Genomic DNA, 17949 nt, shown 5'->3' on the forward strand with positions numbered 1-17949 from the left:
TGTCTACTTGCATCCAGAGTCAGACTGTGACCCACCATGTGAATACTATTTCACAGACTGGGGAACAGACTGAGCATTGACACAAATCCATCTCCCTCTTATAGCTTGGGTGGTAATGTATACAAACAGAGTTCCTCTTTAAAGTTTAACACTGAGATCATACCCAAACTTTGTGTAAAACGCTAAATTAAAAGATACAAAAGAAAATTATATCAAGCTTTTGCAAATGAGATGCAAAGTGTTGAATGTGGGATAATGTTAATCAGGTTACAGAGCACCCATGAATGTTATCGTTCCCATATATAAATTCATATTTAATGTTTTTCTTTCAAACAAAGCGATGTTCACTCGATTCAAGGAGTTTCAGTTCTCTTTTCCAAGAAAAAAACTCAACTGCTGTTGAACTAAAAATTGTTAAATTGTCTTCCGCAGATGGAGAGAGAGAGAGTGTGAGAGAGAGAGAGAGACGGAGAGAGAGAGAGACCAGCCAATTGAGAGGCTGAGTGTCCCTCCTTTCCGGTCTGAACCCCAACCTCCAAAGTGACAGAACGAGCTCAAACTTCAGAGCAGAAACACGGACCTTGAACGGCCAGGAGATGCAGACACAGCTCAGAGACTTGACCCGTGGGGCCTGACTCACACAGAAAGACAGAAAACACCCAAGTGAGTATGTCTGATTGTTGCTTAAAACAGAGCCTTACAGTGATTGACAATCTCACTGGATTGTAAGTGAAGCCGACACATACCTGGCAGGTGAGGAGATGTTGTGGTTATTCTGATGGCAGAGAGGTTGTGTGGTGACACCCATGCTGGGTTTGGATGGTGGAAGAAAGTGGAAACCGTTTTCAGTAGCAGGATTGCTAACCAGTGGGACAAAAATGGATCAGAACCAGCAAAAGAACCACAGAGAGAGGAGATGAGGAAGGCTTTAACTCAGTGAGCTGTGACAAATTGGAACATGCAGCCCAGGGGCGAGAGTGGCCAGAAACACAACGATGTGAACGTTCCTGGTTAAAAGCATAACAAAAACTGATTTTTGTTGTGACAAGAAACCATGTCATTATTGGGAATGTTTTATGGTTTGTTCAAAAATGCAAATACTTTACAGAGCCAATTCAGATAGCTGCAATTATTCCCCTTGAAACAAGTAAAAACATCAGTTCACCCTTTCTTTTTTATCTTTAATTTTCATTAGAATCACAGGCCAATGCTTTCTTATACATTCACAAAAGAAACGTCAGTATCTGAGTGTAGTTGGGGTGTGAAATACAGTCCTCTGTATCTGAGTGTAGTTGGGGTGTGGAATACAGTCCTCAGTATCTGAGTGTAGTTGGGGTGTGGAATACAGTCCTCAGTATCTGAGTGTAGTTGGGGTGTGGAATACAGTCCTCAGTATCTGAGTGTAGTTGGGGTGTGGAATACAGTCCTCAGTATTTGAATGTAGTTGGGGTGTGGAATACAGTCCTCAGTATTTGAATGTAGTTGGGGTGTGGAATACAGTCCTCAGTATCTGAGTGTAGTTGGGGTGTGGAATACAGTCCTCAGTATCTGAGTGTAGTTGGGGTGTGGAATACAGTCCTCAGTATCTGAGTGTAGTTGGGGTGTGGAATACAGTCCTCAGTATTTGAATGTAGTTGGGGTGTGGAATACAGTCCTCAGTATCTGAGTGTAGTTGGGGTGTGGAATACAGTCCTCAGTATCTGAGTGTAGTTGGGGTGTGGAATACAGTCCTCAGTATCTGAGTGTAGTTGGGGTGTGGAATACAGTCCTCAGTATCTGAGTGTAGTTGGGGTGTGGAATACAGTCCTCAGTATCTGAGTGTAGTTGGGGTGTGGAATACAGTCCTCAGTATCTGAGTGTAGTTGGGGTGTGGAATACAGTCCTCAGTATCTGAGTGTAGTTGGGGTGTGGAATACAGTCCTCAGTATCTGAGTGTAGTTGGGGTGTGGAATACAGTCCTCAGTATCTGAGTGTAGTTGGGGTGTGGAATACAGTCCTCAGTATCTGAGTGTAGTTGGGGTGTGGAATACAGTCCTCGTACCTGAGTGTAGTTGGTGTATGGAATACAGTCCTCAGTATCTGAGTGTAGTTGGGGTGTGGAATACAGTCCTCAGTATTTGAATGTAGTTGGGGTGTGGAATACAGTCCTCAGTATTTGAATGTAGTTGGGGTGTGGAATACAGTCCTCAGTATCTGAGTGTAGTTGGGGTGTGGAATACAGTCCTCAGTATCTGAGTGTAGTTGGGGTGTGGAATACAGTCCTCAGTATCTGAGTGTAGTTGGGGTGTGGAATACAGTCCTCAGTATCTGAGTGTAGTTGGGGTGTGGAATACAGTCCTCAGTATCTGAGTGTAGTTGGGGTGGGGAATACAGTCCTCAGTATCTGAGTGTAGTTGGGGTGTGGAATACAGTCCTCAGTACCTGAGTGTAGTTGGGGTGTGAAATACAGTCCTCAGTATCTGAGTGTAGTTGGGGTGTGGAATACAGTCCTCAGTATCTGAGTGTAGTTGGGGTGTGGAATATAGTCCTCAGTATCTGAGTGTAGTCAGGATGTGGAATACAGTCCTCTGTATCTGAGAGTAGTTGGGGTGTGGAATACAGTCCTCAGTATCTGAGTGTAGTTGGGGTGTGGAATACAGTCCTCAGTATCTGAGTGTAGTTGGGGTGTGGAATACAGTCCTCAGTATCTGAGTGTAGTTGGGGTGTGGAATACAGTCTTCAGTATCTGAGGGTAGTTGGGGTGTGAAATACAGTCCTCAGTATCTGAGTGTAGTTGGGGTGTGAAATACAGTCCTCAGTATCTGAGTGTAGTTGGTGTATGGAATACAGTCCTCAGTATCTGAGTGTAGTTGGGGTGTGAAATACAGTCCTCAGTATCTGAGTGTAGTTGGGGTGTGGTATACAGTCCTCAGTATTTGAGTGTAGTTGGGGTGTGAAATACAGTCCTCAGTATCTGAGTGTAGTTGGGGTGTGGAATACAGTCTTCAGTATCTGAGGGTATTTGGGGTGTGAAATACAGTCCTCAGTATCTGAGTGTAGTTGGGGTGTGGAATACAGTCCTCAGTATCTGAGTGTAGTTGGGGTGTGGAATACAGTCCTCAGTATCTGAGTGTAGTTGGGGTGTGGAATACAGTCCTCAGTATCTGAGTGTAGTTGGGGAGTGGAACACAGTCCTCAGTATTTGAGTGTAGTTGGGGTGTGGAATACAGTCTTCAGTATCTGAGGGTATTTGGGGTGTGAAATACAGTCCTCAGTATCTGAGTGTAGTTGGGGTGTGGAATACAGTCTTCAGTATCTGAGGGTATTTGGGGTGTGAAATACAGTCCTCAGTATCTGAGTGTAGTTGGGGTGTGAAATACAGTCCTCAGTATCTGAGTGTAGTTGGGGTGTGGAATACAGTAATCAGTATCTGAATGTAGTTGGGGTGTGGAATACAGTCCTCAGTATCTGAGCGTAATTGGGTTGTGGAATACAGTCCTCAGTATCTGAGTGTAGTTGGGGTGTGGAATACAGTCCTCAGTATCTGAGTGTAGTTGGGGTGTGGAATACAGTCCTCAGTATCTGAGTGTAGTTGGGGTGTGGAATACAGTCCTCAGTATCTGAGTGTAGTTGGGGTGTGGAATACAGTCCTCAGTATCTGAGTGTAGTTGGGGTGGGGAATACAGTCCTCAGTATCTGAGTGTAGTTGGGGTGTGGAATACAGTCCTCAGTACCTGAGTGTAGTTGGGGTGTGAAATACAGTCCTCAGTATCTGAGTGTAGTTGGGGTGTGGAATACAGTCCTCAGTATCTGAGTGTAGTTGGGGTGTGGAATATAGTCCTCAGTATCTGAGTGTAGTCAGGATGTGGAATACAATCCTCTGTATCTGAGAGTAGTTGGGGTGTGGAATACAGTCCTCAGTATCTGAGTGTAGTTGGGGTGTGGAATACAGTCCTCAGTATCTGAGTGTAGTTGGGGTGTGGAATACAGTCCTCAGTATCTGAGTGTAGTTGGGGTGTGGAATACAGTCTTCAGTATCTGAGGGTAGTTGGGGTGTGAAATACAGTCCTCAGTATCTGAGTGTAGTTGGGGTGTGAAATACAGTCCTCAGTATCTGAGTGTAGTTGGTGTATGGAATACAGTCCTCAGTATCTGAGTGTAGTTGGGGTGTGAAATACAGTCCTCAGTATCTGAGTGTAGTTGGGGTGTGGTATACAGTCCTCAGTATTTGAGTGTAGTTGGGGTGTGAAATACAGTCCTCAGTATCTGAGTGTAGTTGGGGTGTGGAATACAGTCTTCAGTATCTGAGGGTATTTGGGGTGTGAAATACAGTCCTCAGTATCTGAGTGTAGTTGGGGTGTGGAATACAGTCCTCAGTATCTGAGTGTAGTTGGGGTGTGGAATACAGTCCTCAGTACCTGAGTGTAGTTGGGGTGTGGAATACAGTCCTCAGTATCTGAGTGTAGTTGGGGAGTGGAACACAGTCCTCAGTATTTGAGTGTAGTTGGGGTGTGGAATACAGTCTTCAGTATCTGAGGGTATTTGGGGTGTGAAATACAGTCCTCAGTATCTGAGTGTAGTTGGGGTGTGGAATACAGTCTTCAGTATCTGAGGGTATTTGGGGTGTGAAATACAGTCCTCAGTATCTGAGTGTAGTTGGGGTGTGAAATACAGTCCTCAGTATCTGAGTGTAGTTGGGGTGTGGAATACAGTAATCAGTATCTGAATGTAGTTGGGGTGTGGAATACAGTCCTCAGTATCTGAGCGTAATTGGGTTGTGGAATACAGTCCTCAGTATCTGAGTGTAGTTGGGGAGTGGAATACAGTCCTCAGTATCTGAGTGTAGTTGGGGTGTGGAATACAGTCCTCAGTATTTGAATGTAGTTGGGGTGTGGAATACAGTCCTCAGTATCTGAGCGTAATTGGGTTGTGGAATACAGTCCTCAGTATCTGAGTGTAGTTGGGGTGTGGAATACAGTCCTCAGTATCTGAGTGTAGTTGGGGTGTGGAATACAGTCCTCCGTATCTGAGTGTAGTTGGGGTGTGGAATACAGTCCTCAGTATCTGAGTGTAGTTGTGGAGTGGAATACAGTCTTCAGTATCTGAGGGTATTTGGGGTGTGAAATACAGTCCTCAGTATCTGAGTGTAGTTGGGGTGTGGAATACAGTCCTCAGTATGTGAGTGTAGTTGGGGTGTGGAATATAGTCCTCAGTATCTGAGTGTAGTTGGGGTGTGGAGTACAGTCCTCAGTACCTGAGTGTAGATGGGGTGTGGAGTACAGTCCTCAGTATTTGAGCGTAATTGGGTTGTGGAATACAGTCCTCAGTATCTGAGTGTAGTTGGGGTGTGGAATACAGTCCTCAGTATCTGAGTGTAGTTGGGGTGTGGAATACAGTCCTCAGTACTTGAGTGTAGTTGGGGTGTGGAATACAGTCCTCAGTATTTGAGCGTAATTGGGGTGTGGAATACAGTCCTCAGTATCTGAGTGTAGTTGGGGTGTGGAATACAGTCCTCAGTATCTGAGTGTAGTTGGGGTGTGGAATACAGTCCTCAGTATCTGAGTGTAGTTGGGGTGTGGAATACAGTCCTCAGTATCTGAGTGTAGTTGGGGTGTGGAATACAGTCCTCAGTACCTGAGTGTAGTTGGGGTGTGGAATACAGTCCTCAGTATCTGAGTGTAGTTGGGGTGTGGAATACAGTCCTCAGTACCTGAGTGTAGTTGGGGTGTGGAATACAGTCCTCAGTATCTGAATGTAGTTGGGGAGTGGAACACAGTCCTCAGTATTTGAGTGTAGTTGGGGTGTGAAATACAGTCCTCAGTATCTGAGTGTAGTTGGGGTGTGGAATACAGTCTTCAGTATCTGAGGGTATTTGGGGTGTGAAATACAGTCCTCAGTATCTGAGTGTAGTTGGGGTGTGAAATACAGTCCTCAGTATCTGAGTGTAGTTGGGGTGTGGAATACAGTCCTCAGTATCTGAGTGTAGTTGGGGTGTGGAATACAGTCCTCAGTATCTGAGTGTAGCTGGGGTGTGGAATACAGTCCTCAGTATCTGAGTGTAGCTGGGGTGTGGAATACAGTCCTCAGTATCTGAGTGTAGTTGGGGTGTGGAATACAGTACTCAGTATCTGAATGTAGTTGGGGTGTGAAATACAGTCCTCAGTATCTGAGTGTAGTTGGGGTGTGGAATACAGTCCTCTGTATCTGAGTGTAGCTGGGGTGTGGAATACAGTCCTCTCTATCTGAGTGTAGTTGGGCTGTGGAATACAGTCCTCAGTATCTGAGTGTAGTTGGGGTGTGGAATACAGTCCTCAGTATCTGAGTGTAGTTGGGGTGTGGAATACAGTCCTCAGTATCTGAGTGTAGTTGGGGTGTGGAATACAGTCCTCAGTATCTGAGTGTAGTTGGGTTGTGGAATACAGTCCTCAGTATCTGAGCGTAATTGGGTTGTGGAAGACAGTCCTCAGTATCTGAGTGTAGTTGGGGAGTGAAATACAGTCCTCAGTATCTGAGTGTAGTTGGGGTGTGGAATACAGTCCTCAGTATTTGAATGTAGTTGGGGTGTGGAATACAGTCCTCAGTATCTGAGTGTAGTTGGGGTGTGGAATACAGTCCTCAGTATCTGAGTGTAGTTGGGGTGTGGAATACAGTCCTCAGTATCTGAGTGTAGTTGGGGTGTGGAATACAGTCCTCAGTATCTGAGTGTAGTAGGGGTGTGGAATACAGTCCTCAGTATCTGATTGTAGTTGGGGAGTGGAATACAGTCCTCAGCATCTGAATGCAGTTGGGGTGTGAATTACAGTCCTCAGTACCTGAGTGTAGTTGGGGTGTGGAATACAGTCCTCAGTATCTGAGTGTAGTTGGGGTGTGGAATACAGTCCTCAGTATCTGAGTGTAGTTGGGGTGTGAAATACAGTCCTCAGTACCTGACTGTAGTTGGGGTGTGGAATACAGTCCTCAATACCTGAGTGTAGTTGGGGTGTGGAATACAGTCTTTGAGAGAAAGTGAGGGCTGCAGATGCTGGAGATCAGAGCTGAAAATTTGTTGTTGGAAAAGCGCAGCAGGTCAGGCAGCATCCAAGGAACAGGAGAATCGACGTTTCGGGCATAAACCCTTCTTGAGTGTAGTTGGGGTGTGGAATACAGTCCTCAGTATCTGAGTGTAGTTGGGGTGTGGATTACAGTCCTCAGTATCTGAGTGTAGTTGGGGTGTGGAATACAGTCCTCAGTATCTGAGTGTAGTTGGGGTGTGGAATACAGTCCTCAGTACCTGAGTGTAGTTGGGGTGTGGAATACAGTCCTCAGTATCTGAGTGTAGTTGGGGTATGGAGTACAGTCCTCAGTATCTGAGTGTAGTTGGGGTGTGGAATATAGTCCTCAATACCTGAGTGTAGTTGGGGTGTGGAATACAGTCCTCAGTATCTGAGTGTAGTTGGGATGTGGAATACAGTCCTCAGTATCTGAGTGTAGTTGGGGTGTGGAATACAGTCCTCAGTATCTGAGTGTAGTTGGGATGTGGAATACAGTCCTCAGTATCTGAGTGTACTTGGGGTGTGGAATACAGTCCTCAGTATCTGAGTGTAGTTGGGGTGTGGAATACAGTCCTCAGTATCTGAGTGTAGTTGGGGTGTGGAATACAGTCCTCAGTATCTGAGTGTAGTTGGGGTGTGGAATACAGTCTTTGAGAGAAAGTGAGGGCTGCAGATGCTGGAGATCAGAACTGAAAATTTGTTGCTGGAAAAGCGCAGCAGTTCAGGCAGCATCCAAGGAACAGGAGAATCGACGTTTCGGGCATAAACCCTTCTTGAGTGTAGTTGGGGTGTGGAATACAGTCCTCAGTATCTGAGTGTAGTTGGGGTGTGGAATACAGTCCTCAGTACCTGAGTGTAGTTGGGGTGTGGAATACAGTCCTCAGTATCTGAGTGTAGTTGGGGTGTGGAATACAGTCCTCAGTATCTGAGTGTAGTTGGGGTGTGAAATACAGTCCTCAGTATCTGAGCGTAATTGGGTTGTGGAATACAGTCCTCAGTATCTGAGTGTAGTTGGGGTGTGGAATACAGTCTTCAGTATCTGAGGGTAGTTGGGGTGTGGAATACAGTCCTCAGTATCAGAGTGTAGTTGGGGTGTGGAACACAGTCCTCAGTATCTGAGTGTGGTTGGGGAGTGGAATACAGTCCTCAGTATCTGAGTGTATTTGGGGTGTGGTATACAGTCCTTAGTATCTGAGTGTAGTTGGAGTGTGTAATACAGTCCTCACTATCTGAGTGTAGTTGGGGTGTGGAATACAGTCCTCTGTATCTGTGTGTAGTCGGGATGTGGAGTACAGACCTCAGTATCTGAGTGTAGTTGGGGTGTGGAGTACAGTCCTCTGTATCTGAGTGTAGTCGGGATGTGGAGTACAGTCCTCAGTATCTGAGTGTAGTTGGTGAGTGGAATACAGTCCTCAGTATCTGAGTGTAGTTGGGGTGAGGGATACAGTCCTCAGTATCTGAGTGTTATTGTGGTGTGGAATGCAGTCCTCAGTTTCTGAGTGTAGTTGGCGTGTGGAGTACAGTCCTCAGTATCTGAATGTAGTTGGGGTGTGGAATACAGTCCTCAGTATCTGAATGTAGTTGGGGTGTGGAATACAGTTCTCAGTATCTGAGTGTAGTTGGGGTGTGGAATACAGTCCTCAGTATCTGAATTTAGTTGGGGTGTGGAATACAGTCCTCAGTATTTGAGTGTAGTTGGGGTGTGGAATACAGTCCTCAGTATCTGAGTGTTATTATGGTGTGAAATGCAGTCCTCCGTGTCTGAGTGTAGTTGGGGTGTGGAATACAATCCTCTGTATCTGAGTGTAGTTGGAGTGTGGAATACAGTCCTCAGGCTGAGTGTAGTTGGTGAGTGGAATACAGTCCTCTGTATCTGAGTGTAGTTGGGGTGTGGAATACAGTCCTCAGTATCTGAGTGTAGTTGGGGTGTGGAATACAGTTCTCAGTATCTGAGTGTAGTTGGGGTGTGGAATACAGTCCTCAGTATCTGAGTGTAGTTGGAGTGTGGAATACAGTCCTCAGGCTGAGTGTAGTTGGTGAGTGGAATACAGTCCTCAGTATCTGAGTGTAGTTGGGGTGTGGAATACAGTCCTCTGTATCTGAGTGTAGTTGGGGTGTGGAATACAGTCCTCAGTATCTGAGTGTAGTTGGAGTGTGGAATACAGTCCTCAGTACCTGAGTGTAGTTGGGGTGTGGAATACAGTCCTCAGTATCTGAATGTAGTTGGGGTGTGGAATACAGTTCTCAGTATCTGAGTGTAGTTGGGGTGTGGTATACAGTCCTCAGTATCTGAGTGTAGTCGGGATTTGGAATACAGTCTTCTGTATCTGAGTGTAATTGGGGTCTGGAGTACAGTCCTCAGTATCTGAGTGTAGTTGGGGTGTGGAATACAGTCCTCAGTATCTGAGTGTATTTGGGGTGTGGAATACAGTCCTCTGTATCTGAGTGTAGTTGGGGTGTGGAATACAGTCCTCAGTATCTGAGTGTAGTTGGGGTATGGAGTACAGTCCTCAGTATCTGAGTGTAGTTGGGGTGTGGAATACAGTCCTCAGTATCTGAGTGTAGTTGGGGTATGGAGTACAGTCCTCAGTATCTGAGTGTAGTTGGGGTGTGGAATACAGTCCTCAGTATCTGAGTGTAGTTGGGGTGTGGAATACAGTCCTCAGTATCTGAGTGTAGTTGGGGTGTGGAATACAGTCCTCAGTATCTGAGTGTAGTCGGGGTATGGAGTACAGTCCTCAGTGTCTGAGTGTAGCTAGGGTGCGTTATATATTGCAATGTTTGTTTTGGCTGTTGGTGGTGGGAAGATGTGTGACCGTGAGTCACTGTGTGATTTAACACTGTACTCGGTCTCTCCTACAGCTTGGGAGGACACAGGTTAAGCGGCTGCCATTGGTTCTGGGCAGGATATCATCATATACTGTAAGTTCACTATTCATGTACTACAGTATAGATGATGTACTATTCAGTGCCTGTTCATACCTGAAGGAGCAGTGGGTTCAGGTCCACCACCAGACGGAATAATCACGATGAAGGAAGTGGAAATGATCTTAGCTTTCAGCACAAGAGACAGGCACGATGTCACTAACTCTGTGCTCTGTGTTTAATGGGCCAACACATGAGGATCGACAGCTTCCCAAATATCAGGTTTCATTCTTTAAAAATGTTTATCCTTTGTCAGATGTCGGCGTCTCCAGTCAGACCATCATTTGGTGTTTGCCGCGGTGCTGGGCTATTTCAGAGGGTGCTCAAAACCAACACCATTGCTGTGGGCCTGGAGTGACATGGAGGCCAAACGGGGTAAAAAGGACAGACTTCCTTCCCGAAAGGAGATGGATTTGACAGCGATTAGTGATAGTTATCATGGTCACCATGGTCTGGTTCACCATTCAAGATTTTATTTATTGAATTTAAATAGCATCAGGTTCCAGACTGATTCGCACCAACCCTGACTCCCCCAACTCACCCATCAACCCCGACTCCCCAACCCAGACTCCTCCAACCCCACCACATCAAACCTGACACCCTCAACTCCCCCAACTCCAACTCCCCCACCCATCCTCTCCCATCTCTACCTCCCTAACCCCTCCCAAACCCAACTCTTCCACCCCAAACCCTCCCATCTCCAACTCCCCCACCCATCCTCTCCCACCTCTACCTCCCTAACCCCTCCCAAACCCAACTCTTCCACCCCAAACCCTCCCATCTCCAACTCCCCCACCCATCCTCTCCCACCTCTACCTCCCTAACCCCTCCCAAACCCAACTCTTCCACCCCAAACCCTCCCAACTCCAACTCCCCCACCCATCCTCCCCACACTCAACTCTCCATCTCTACCTCCCCAGCCCCTCCCTCACCCTTCTCCACCTCCTCCCCAACACCTCCCCCACTCCCACCTCCTCCCCAACCCCTCCCCCTTCCCCACTCCCACCTCCTCCTCCTTGTTGATTGTTCATCTGGTTCACTAATGCCCTTTAGGGAGGAAACTGCCAACTTTATCTGGTCTGGCCTCTATGTGACACCCGACCCACAGCAGTGGGGTTGACTCCCATCTGCCCAATAAATGCTGACCCAGCCCGTGACCCCCTCATCCCATGAATCAATAAAGGAAGGAAGTTGTTGAGTCACAGAGATGGACATGCGGCTGACCCTGTGGTTGGAATGTGCAGACCGTCCAATCGTGGCCAATCCCTCACTCCCCTGTGAGTCTCTGCTGCTCAGAGTTTGCCATGAAACCCCTTTCATTTCCCCTCCCCCTCCCTCTCGCTGTGCCCGTGCCCAGGAAGGATGGCTGAACGGGGAAGGGGGGTGTCGGTTAAACCGTTACCATTACTTGTTTAAGTACTGGTAAAGGTTGTACTGCTGCTCCCAAACTCATCTCAGCTGCTGCACAGACCGGGAGGGGAGGAGGACTGCCAGACCTGAAACCTTAACTCTGCTTTCTCTCCACAGATGCTGACAGAGCTGCTGAGATTTTCCAGCAATTTGTGCTCCTGATTTCCAGCATCCGCAGTTCTTTTCTACTGAAGGTTTGTATCTGGACTGGATGTTAATCCAACTGCCTCAGCAACCTCTCCCTGCTCACCACCCTGCCTGGCTGTTACTGCCAACAGCAGCCCAATGGGTCAGGCCTGCTCCCTCCTCTCTCTCCAGCCTGCTGCCCCTGGGCATGTGCCTCACTTTGTGCAGCTGTTGGCCAGGACACTGCCCTGAATCGACTGCTCATTGCTGGGGGAGGGGATAAGAGAACGAGTGTTTCCAGTGGGTTATCCACTGGCCGTGTAAAATAACGATGGTGTTGCTCCCTGCCCAAGGTGCCGTGGGAATGAAGGACCCTCAGAGATGAGTCCACCAGGAACACTGGTCACAGACAAGGACTAGTGATGAGCAGTGCGGCTGAGAGTCGTGGGCAGGAGGTGGGAGGTTGGAAGGGAAGCAGAAAGCAATTCAGTCCTCACTGTACGATTTCCATTTGTAAGGTTCAATGATATGTTCCTTCCCTTGGGTCAGTTCTCCTCAGTTCCTTCCTGCCTGCACTCATTGGGTTTGAAGTCAGTGGAGCTATTTTTAAATTCACACAGTCATCGCTCAACGGGTGGTTAGCGAATCCTTTCTGGTGAACCTCAAGCAAAGTGTACATTGTGTCGAAAGAAAGCAATGACAAGGCTGATGATCTCACCTTGTTCTTGTATCTGTGTGTGTGTCTGTGTGTGTCTCTGTGTGTGTCTATGTCTGTGTGTGTACCTGTGTGTGTGTGTGTGTGTCTGTGTGTGCGTGTGTGTACCTGTGTGTGTGTGTCTGTGTCTATGTCTGTGTGTCTGTGTGAGATGCCAACATGATGGCAGTCTGAGAGGGTACACTATGCACTCTTTCCTGTACTAACTCTATACTTGAGAATAGTTGCAGCCAATCAGCTTCAAAGGAGATTTGAAAAGCTCATGTTTTGCTGTTTTTTTTCCCCCGCCTTCCTTGGATAAAATCAACTGAAAGGTTCAGGATCCATCAATGTGACTTAAGCAAAGTCAGGGCAAAGCTGCATCGAGAATGTTGTGAGGGTCTAGAGGGTGAAATGACAAGGACAGGTCACCACGATAATCTATAATCAATCAGGTGGAGAAGAGAAAGGAAGTGAACTGATCAAATTATTTTGTCAAGGGGCTCTTGTGGTGTGGTGGTAGTGACCCTACCCCAGAGCCAGGAGAGCCAGAGGTCTCTGAACAAATCAGGAGACGAGAAAAAGATCAGGCGACTGTTTCAGGTGACTGCAGGATCCATCAGGGCCATTCACCAGAAAGCCCTCCTGAACGGTGGGAGATTGTATCTCCCATTCTAGACTATCTTTCAATGTCTTTCACCAAGGTCATGCCTGGGGCATACCAGAAAGGATATCTTCACATAAACGAGGGTGAAAGTCTGAAACCTCACCCTTAAAAACAGCCAGATGCTGGGGTTCAATTTCAACACTGATTAAAGATGGCAACAGAATGGGTGAGCATGGATGAATCACCTCCTTCCCCTTGTATGGTCATTCCTTGGTGTTCCCTTCTCCAGCCGATAATGCTGTGGGAATGGGTGAACAGTGTAAGGGAAACAGAGCAGTAATCGATTCCTGTTAGTGTGGCAAGGCCAGCACCTCCAGTGGGGTATTAACACAGACAACCAGGTGCTGGAGGTTAAAGCAGTTTCGGGAGCACCTTTCAGTGTTTGATGTAGAAAGTGTCCCTTTCACAATGGTCAATCCAGAGGCACAAATCGACTCCTGATCTGAGTTTGTGATGCTGTCCATGCTTTTCCTTTGACCATGTGCTCACACTCAGGATGGACTGATTGGACTGTGAAGGAAGGGGGGTGTCGGTTAAACCGTTACCATTACTTGTTTAAGTACTGGTAAGGGTTCTACTGCTGCTCCCAAACTCATCTCAGCTGCTGCACAGATGAAGACACTGAGCAGGAGAGTGGGATTAAGACTTCTCCGGTGATGAAGATAAAGATAGGTGTGGAGGATTTCCAGAGGCTCTGCTGTTGTGATTGTTACATTAAGTTTATCTCCAATAAAAGACATCTGCTGCTGTGCATTTGTGAAAGTAAATCCAAACATCAAAAAATTGTCCGAGTGAGATCTGATCAAATATCACTACAGAGTATTTGTTTGTGTGAGCATGACAGAGTGCGAATGTGTGTGAGACAGTGTGTTTGTGTGCAAGTGAGAGTGACCGTGTGTGTGTGTCTGTGACGGAAAGAGTGTGTCTGAGACTCTCGAGGGAGGGTGTGTGAATCTGAGTGAGTGTGTGTGTGTCGGTAAGGGAGGGCGTGTATGTGTCTGAGAATCTCAAGGGAGTGTGTGTGTGCATGGTGTGTGGTGTGTGCGTGTTTGGTGCGTGCGTGCGTGTGTTTGGTGCGTGCGCGCGTGTGTTTGGTGCGTGCGCATGTGTGTTTGGTGCATGTGTGTTTGGTGCGTGTGTTTGATGCGCGTGTGTGTGTTTGGTGCGTGCGTGCGTGTGTTTGGTGCGTGCGTGCGTGTGTTTGGTGCGTGCGTGCGTGTGTTTGGTGCGTGCGTGCGTGTGTTTGGTCGTGCGTGTGTTTGGTGCGTGCGTGCGTGTGTTTAGTGCGTGCGTGCGTTTGGTGCGTGCGTGCGTGCGTTTGGTGCGTGCGTGCGTTTGGTGCGTGCGTGCGTGCGTTTGGTGCGTGCGTGCGTGTGGTGCGTGCGTGCGTGGTGCGTGCGTGCGTGGTGCGTGCGTGGTGCGTGCGTGCGTTTGGTGCGTGCGTGCGTGTGGTGCGTGCGTGCGTGGTGCGTGCGTGCGTGGTGCGTGCGTGGTGCGTGCGTGCGTGGTGCGTGCGTGCGTGGTGCGTGCGTGCGTGCGTGGTGCGTGCGTGCGTGGTGCGTGCGTGCGTGGTGCGTGCGTGTGTGGTGCGTGCGTGTGTGGTGCGTGCGTGTGTGGTGCGTGCGTGTGTGGTGCGTGCGTGTGTGGTGCGTGCGTGTGTGGTGCGTGCGTGTGTGGTGCGTGCGTGTGTGGTGCGCGCGTGTGTTTGGTGCGTGCGTGTGTGTGTTTGGTGCGTTGTGTGTTTGGTGCGTTGTGTGTGTGTTTGGTGCGTGCGTGTGTGTGTTTGGTGCGTGCGCGTGTGTGTTTGGTGCGTGCGCGTGTGTGTTTGGTGCGTGCGTGTGTGTGTTTGGTGCGTGCGCGTGTGTGTGTTTGGTGCACGTGTGTTTGGTGCGTGCGCGTGTGTGGTGCGTGTGCGTTGTGTGTGTGTGTTTGGTGCGTGCGTGTGTGTGTTTGGTGCGTGCGCGTGTGTGTGTTTGGTGCACGTGTGTTTGGTGCGTGCGCGTGTGTGGTGCGTGTGCGTTGTGTGTGTGTGTTTGGTGCGTGCGTGTGTGTGTTTGGTGCGTGCGTGTGTGTGTTTGGTGCGTGCGTGTGTGTGTTTGGTGCGTGCGTGTGTGTGTTTGGTGCGTGCGTGTGTGTGTTTGGTGCGTGCGTGTGTGTGTTTGGTGCGTGCGTGTGTGTGTTTGGTGCGTGCGTGTGTGTGTTTGGTGCGTGCGTGTGTGTGTTTGGTGCGTGCGTGTGTGTGTTTGGTGCGTGCGTGTGTGTGTTTGGTGCGTGCGTGTGTGTGTTTGGTGCGTGCGTGTGTGTGTTTGGTGCGTGCGTGTGTGCGTTTTTGTGTTTGTGTGTGTTTGTGAGTGTGTTGTGTGTGTTTGTGAGAGTTTGAGAGAGAGAGCGAGCGAGCAATAGAGACCAGAATAGTGAGGATATGCGGGAGAGGAAAAGCTAAATAGGCCAGGACTCACCTCACCAGAAGGTGAAACTCTGGCCTGATAGATATTAAACCAGCTCAACAGGGTGGACAGAGATTTCCATTTGGGTGACGGATCAGAAAAATAATAATCACAAATCCTCTGACAGTGTGGCACTCCCTCAGCACTGACCCTCCGACAGTGCGGTGCTCCCTCAGCACTGACCCTCCGACAGTGCGGCACTCCCTCAGCACTGATCCTCCGACAGTGCGGTGCTCCCTCAGCACTGACCCTCCGACAGTGCGGCACTCCCTCAGCACTGACCCTCCGACAGTGCGGCACTCCCTCAGCACTGATCCTCCGACAGTGCGGCACTCCCTCAGCACTGATCCTCCGACAGTGCGGTGCTCCCTCAGCACTGACCCTCCGACAGTGCGGCACTCCCTCAGCACTGACCCTCCGACAGTGCAGCACTCCCTCAGCACTGACCCTCCGACAGTGCAGCACTCCCTCAGCACTGATCCTCCGACAGTGCGGTGCTCCCTCAGCACTGACCCTCTGACAGTGCGATGCTCTGGTTCTACCCATGCTGAGTCCAGAGGTCAGAGAGGACTCCTATCCCTGTTAACCACATCACCAGCTGTCTCCACTGTGGAGGGTCAGTGTCACTGAGGAAGCAAAGCCTTGACCATGGCTGAAGTCCTGGTGAGTTTCCCACCGTTCTCCTCCTGACCCCCCACCCGGACTCCCTGATGAACTGGTTTTCACTCTCCCACAGCAGCCATACCTGTTCGGGAATGAGATTCATGGCTCAAGGCACAAAAGCAGAAAACGCTTGAGAGAACACAGGGTGTCCACTGGAGGAGCCACAAAACCTGACAGCAAAACTGGTGGCTGCTTGTTGCAGAGTGTGACCACCCCACACCGAGTTACAGAATCTCACCAGAGCTGTTGGGAATCAGACAGTTATCCCTGAGCTCATGGAGTGGAGAATAATGTCCTTCCCATATCTGGTCCCGCCCACAAGCAGATGGGGGCTTCATTCAAGGGTGGTGTCACACCTGCATCAGAGAGACTTGGTCTTAACCAATCCCTAAGACAGTGTTAAATATTATTGCCATCCATGGCAGTGGCCTATCACCACTGATCTGTGACATCGTACTGACTGAAGATCATTGCCCACACATTGGCTTCTGCTAACTTGCACTGAAAACAAAAGCAGACAGATCACTAGCTCATCACCTCATGGTTTAGTTTTTTGGGGGGGGTCTCTTAACGTGTACAAATTAGCCCCACATTTCCTACTCCTGCCACTACTTTCAATATCCTTCATTGATAATAGAGTGCTTTGGGACACAATGAAATTGTATCAAGGCAGGATCCTGGGAATATCGCCTTTAAAGGCAAAATTCCCATATGTGGAGACCTTCAACGTGCTTTATCAATATGCGTAACAAACAAAAACAGAAATTGCTCAAGAAACTCAGCAGGTCTGGTAGCACCTGTGAAGATACACACACCCCCTCCCCTGCCCTGCCAGCCATCTGCAGGGCCCATTCACCCCAGGACACCTTGGTCTTCTCCTCCTCCTCCATTCCCACCATCTCCCCCCACCCCCCGCACCTTCCCACACAATCTGTGTCCATTTATCTATTCTTTCCTCAATTTCCAAAGTGCCAAACACACTCCCCCGTTGAAGCAGTGTTTTGCCCGCACTTCACTCAATCCAATCAACTGCGTTCGCTGCTCACAATGTGGTTCCCTCTCCCTTGGGGAAGCCAAGGGTAGACAGGGGCACCGCTTTGCAGACCACCTACATTCTGCCTGCATAAAAGCCCCTGAGCTTCCAGCTGCCTGCCACCTCAACAGCCCACTGTGTGTTCCCTGGCCAACGTCCCCATCTCAGGCTTGCTGCAGTGCTCCAGCAAAGCTCAGCACAAGCTGGAAGAACAGCACCTCATTTTGTGCTTGGGAAGCCTGCAGCCTTCAGGAAGATCTCCTTCCAGGTCCTTTCAGTACAGCTAACCCATTCCCGCCTCCTCATAGACCCAGTCAGCATTTCCCAGGCTTCTCTTCTTTCCTGGTATACCATGAACAAACACTTTGCCTGCTCACCATTTTTCCCTCTCTCTGGGATCCATCTCCATCTATTTCCTCAGTCCTCTCCCAGCATCGGCAAACATACCACCTTTTTCCAGCTGCTACTGGTTCTGAATAAGGGTCAGTGGACTCAAAACATGAATGCTTTTTCTCTTCGCAAACGGAGACTGCTGAGTTTCTCCAGTACTTTTTTGTCATTTGTTTCAAACTTCCAGTATCCAGAGTTATTGACTTTATTTTGTCAAAATGTGCCACTGACTGAATGCAAGAGACACCTAATGTCCAGCTCAGCAACGTGCACTTTGCGATAGATCTCCACAGCCTGTCACCCCACTACAGGAATGAAAGGGAACAAAAGGCATTTTCTGTTCCCCTCTGATGTGATAAACATATACCCTGCCAGGCAGAGCAAAGCTGAAAACAGACAAAACCCAGAAGTGGAATCGAATGACACATTTGCCAAGTAAAATGTTAATCACAGAAGTGGAGATTCTCAGGGGTTTCACAGTTAGGAAACGAGCAGGAAGCTGGAGGAAGCAGTCAGAATGCGAGCTGGTTGCCTCTCTCCCCCTTTGGAAGAAAGCTAGACAAGGGCTTGTCGCCCAGGAGAGG

This window comes from Chiloscyllium plagiosum, unplaced genomic scaffold (assembly GCF_037043375.1).
Source record: "Chiloscyllium plagiosum isolate Xiang-an unplaced genomic scaffold, Cpla_swu_hap1 HiC_scaffold_31, whole genome shotgun sequence".
Classification (NCBI taxonomy): Eukaryota; Metazoa; Chordata; class Chondrichthyes; order Orectolobiformes; family Hemiscylliidae; genus Chiloscyllium; species Chiloscyllium plagiosum.